Source organism: Vombatus ursinus, unplaced genomic scaffold, assembly GCF_900497805.2.
Source record: "Vombatus ursinus unplaced genomic scaffold, bare-nosed wombat genome assembly UNPS02014818.1, whole genome shotgun sequence".
Classification (NCBI taxonomy): Eukaryota; Metazoa; Chordata; class Mammalia; order Diprotodontia; family Vombatidae; genus Vombatus; species Vombatus ursinus.
Window position 1 is genome coordinate 45,557,001 of NW_020954596.1, and position 4,802 is coordinate 45,561,802.

The following is a 4,802-nucleotide window of genomic DNA, read 5'->3' on the forward strand; positions in this document are numbered from 1 at the left end:
AGAGTGATGAGGAGAATGAGGCTTAGAGTAGTTGCCATTTGTCCAAGATCCCAAGCTTAGTAGAGCAGAGCTAGGAAGAGTGTGCTAATTCTAGGCATGACATTGAAGGAAGGACACTGAGAAGCCAAGGAGCAGTAGGTGGAGGTCAAGCAGGCATGTGAAGGGCCTTGAGATCACGCCATATAAGTTTAAGGAGCTGGGAATGGTTAGCTACTGAAGAGAAAACTTTGAGCCAAGAGTATGGGGATAGAGACGTGGGTGGGGACATGATAGCTCTCTTCAAATATTTAAAAGGATATCATGGAAGAATGATTAAATGAATATTATAAATTAAATTTATTTTTATTAATTATTATGTAGCCTTTCATCTTTCATCTTTCTTCTCTCTGTCTCTGTCTCTGTCTCTCTATTATGTGGCTCCAGAGAGAAAGGACAAGGATCAACAGAAGAAAATTACAAAGAAGCAAATTTAGCTTGATATTAGAAATTCTATCTTAACGATTAGAGCTACATAAAAGTGAAATTGACTGCCTAGGAAGGTAATGAGCTCCCCACTAACTGGAGGTCTTCAAACAATCTGTATAATCACCTGTTACAGAAGTTGTAGGCGGGATTCTTGTTCAGGTATAGGTTGGACTAGGCGGTCTTTTCCATCTCTGAGATTCTGTAATTGTGCTTTGTCACCACAAAACATTCTATCGACATAGTAATTGTTATTATGTGTCCCTTGTACTTCTATCTCTTACTTTTCTTTTTCTTCCCTCTCTTTTTTCTCTCAGATATTTTTTCTTTCTTTCTCTCTACAAGAGGAAGTTGTGCATCCTTTTTTTTATCACTGCCTGGTAGTGAGTTAGGCAGCCAAGGAAGCTCAGTGACTGATTCCAAGTACCAGGATATCACAAGATACACTGTGCTGACGCATATGACACTGGCAAAATTTGAAATTCTGTTTGTAAAATTAATTTCAGGAAAGAAAACAAGTTCTGTGATTTTTGGTCCCTATTAAAATTCATTAAACTTTATTTCATTTGGTTTCATTTTATGGTTCCATGAAGCTATAAATACAGAACATAGTTGTTTTTTTAAATTTGTTCAATTATAACAGTGACTCATGATATACAGTACTGGAAAACAGACAAGAGTTGCAAAATCATAATCCAAAGTACTAGGATTGGTTTCAAATTTTATTGTTATGAGAAGAGGGCTTAGGTTATCCAAATAACTGAATACCAACATTTTTTGACTACAGCACAGCCCCTAACACCCAGTGCACATACCATTGTTTTCTCTTAGCAACTGCTGTGTGTTTAGCAAGCAGTCCTTGCCAATGCAAACTCTCAGTGGTACACTTTCATATGTGAGAAGGCATTTCTAAACAATAGCTGTTATAATTCAACAGGAGCAAAGAATCTGCGATTTATTTGAACAGACTGTCAGCCAATGTGTCTTCTCTAATCTTTTCAATCTGGTGACCCATATTAAAGCACCATCTTTAGTATTCCTTCTCTTCCCACAAAACTATATTGACAAACAGTGACAAAAATGTAAACAGTTGTTCAAACCTATTTTTAAACTGCTGCCTTATCCTTTGTGTAAGCAATGATAATGTATTCCTCTGAATATTTCTAAGTTATGTTGTTTGCTCTTGGAAGGAAATTTCTTAAAGAGAAAGGTCAGTCTTTGGAGTTGTTTGTTTAATTTATCATCAATGACAAACATTTATTGAGTGCATACTTTGGGGGCTGCTGTGTGAGGTTTTGTGTATTCAATATTAATTAGGCCAGGCTCATGTGGCTGGCCCAGGTGTGGTCACCCCATACATGTCCAATTCATACATGGCTAATGATTCCAGTTCTGACTGACATTCCTGTTTTGTCAGTTTAGTCCACTTTTATTTCAAGTGCATTCTTAGGCACCTTTCATTAAATTCCTACCATTTTCTCATGATAACAAGAGAGAAGACTGCTTCCAAAGTCAAGGAGGAGGTTTAACATAGAAGTAAATAGCTTGATATTCTAGGCAATGTCAAATTTAAGTTTTTTGATTACCTCTGCATTTCTCAATTACTGTGAGGGCACTGCCATCTTCCCAGTGACCCAGATTCACAACCTAGGTATCATCCTAGAGTCTAGACTCTACCCTCACTCTACTAATCTTACATAGCTAATCTATTGTCAGGTCTCATCACTTCTACCTTTGTAACATTGCTGGTGCAAATCCTCCTCTCTCCATTCACACAGTCACTATCCTGGTTCAGGCTCTCATCATCTCACACCTAGACTATTGCAGCCTTCTGATCGGTCTCCTTATCTCAATTATCTCCTTACTCCAGTTTGCCCTCCACTTAGCTGCCAAAATCATCTTTCTCAAGTGCAGATATGACCATATCAACCTCATCCCCACACCAACTCAATGAACTCCAGTGGTCTCTTATTACCTGTGAGATTAAACATAAAATCTTCCATTTGACTTTTAAAGACCTTATAACCTGACATTTTCTCACCTTTCCAGCCTTCTTACATTTTATTCTCCTTCACATAATCTACCATCCAGTGATGCCAGCCTTTCATTCCTCAAATAAGACATTCTGTCTCCTTATGCCTTTTCACTGTCTGTCTCCTTTGTCTGGAATGATATTCCTCCTTTCCTCTGCTTCCTGGCTTTCTTCAAAATTCAGATAAAATCTTATGTTCTTCAAGAAGCCTTCCTGAGGAGGGAGAAATACTTTTAGCTGAGGGGGAATCAAAGATGTTTTCATTGAAGAGGTGGCACATGATCTGGGTCTTGAAGGAAGAAAAAGATTTCATTAGGCATAAATATATGAGGGAGTTTGTCTTGAGCAAATGGCCTAAGAAATGCTCAGATAAATATAAAATTCTTATCATGTATGTATATATGTGCATATACATATAAATATAAGATATAAAATAAAATCAAGGAAAAGCCAGTAGTGAAACCAATGTGAAAGGGAGTAGTATGAAATATAGGTTGGACCCCAAATGCAGATGTAATTAAGTATCAGGCAGAGGAGTTTTATTTATTTCTAAACCTAATAGGAAACCACCAGAGATTTTTGAGACAGGAAATGATGCTGTCAGACCTGTAGGTTAGGGAGTATTTTGTTAGTTGACTGAGGAAGGATGGGTATAGAGACAGACTAGAGACAAGGAACTCTATTAGGAAACTTTTACAGTAAATCAAGTGATAGATGAGGAGGGCCTGAATCAGGACAGTATCAATATAGAAAGAGAGAAAGGCAGAGGGGCAAAAACTATTATGTAGGCAGAAGAAACAGGAATTGGTGGGTGATTAGATTGGGCCATGAGGGAAAGGAGAGAACAAAGATGACTCCAAGTTTTCAAGGTCGTGTTCCCGGGAGTATGATTGTACTACCAACACACATAGGTAGGTTGGGAGGAAGGAAAGGATTTTTGGGGAAAGATTAATTTCCTTTTGAACATGTTAAGTTTGAAGTATAAGTGTGTCATCTCAGCAGAGATACCCAGCAAGCAGTTGAAATTGTAGAAACAAACTTAAAGGTAGGGAAAAGGGTTGGAAAACCCTTATGGAGAGCTGAATATGGAGATGTTAACTGAATCCATATAAATAAATGAAATCAGAGAAATTGTAGAAAGAGATCCACTTGTTGGAGGTAGGAAGACAATGAACCCATTAAAGAGAATAAAAAGAATTAGTCATAAAGGCTGGTGGAGGATCAGGAGAGAGCAGTGTCAGATAGGAAAAAGTATTCAAGAGCTTCATGATAGTAGAGAGAATAAGGCCTGAGAAAAAGTCATTGGATTTGGCAGTTAAAATCTCATTGGGTAATAGCTGAGAGAGTAGTTCAGTCAATTAGGAGGGTATTAAACATCCTAAAGAATTTTAGCCAACATAAATAAATTCCTGTAAAGAAAAGCATAAAAGAGCTTACACTGTGCCTCAGTTAGCAAAGTCAATACCAGTTTAGACAATAAATTCAGAGAATAGAGATGTTGGAAAACTGTGAGAAAGTGGAGGCAGCAAGCATGGCCAATAAGTAGAGATGGCACATTTTAGGAAGTTTGCATTGTCAAAGAAATGGTTTTATTTTTGTTAGATTAGGGAGATTTGAGTATGATTGTAGGCAGTGAGAAAGGAACTGGTTAGAGAAGAGGAGAATGAAGGTTAGAGATGGAATGAGCAATGGAAGAAGGTCCTGGAGAATTATCAGTGAGAATGAGATCAAGGGCACAAGTGGAGGGCATTGGATGAAGAGGAGGGCCAGTAGGAAGGGTGAGAATGTGGAGAAGTTTTGAGGTGTAGAGGAAATGAGAGAGCTTAACAAAATATCTTCAATCTTTTCAACTAAATAAGAAATGATATCAACTGTTGACGGAATGATCTGGACAGTGATGGAGATAGGAGTTTGAAGAGAGAAAGTTCAACCCTTTTATTTTCACATTATAATGTATATGGTTCAGTGACATCATATAGTTCCTTTGGTGTTATTAGAAGTAAAGATGTTTTTACTGAAAAGTAAAATTTGTTTTTAAAGAATTCCTTAAGTTTATTAGTAACAGTAATAAAAATACCCTGTAATAAAGGCTTAAAACAAGGTTTCAGTTTACTTTTTGTGATCATCTTAGTTCTTGGCTATAAAGGCCTGTTCTTCTGGGTAAGTGACTTTAATTAATTTAAAACAAGATTTAAGAGCTGACAGATGCTAGTTTCAACAAGTAAAGGCATCATAATGTGTGATGAGTTTGATTTTGCAACTCATAGATTCTCAGGAAGCCAGACAGATTGCAAGTTCAGGCCTGATG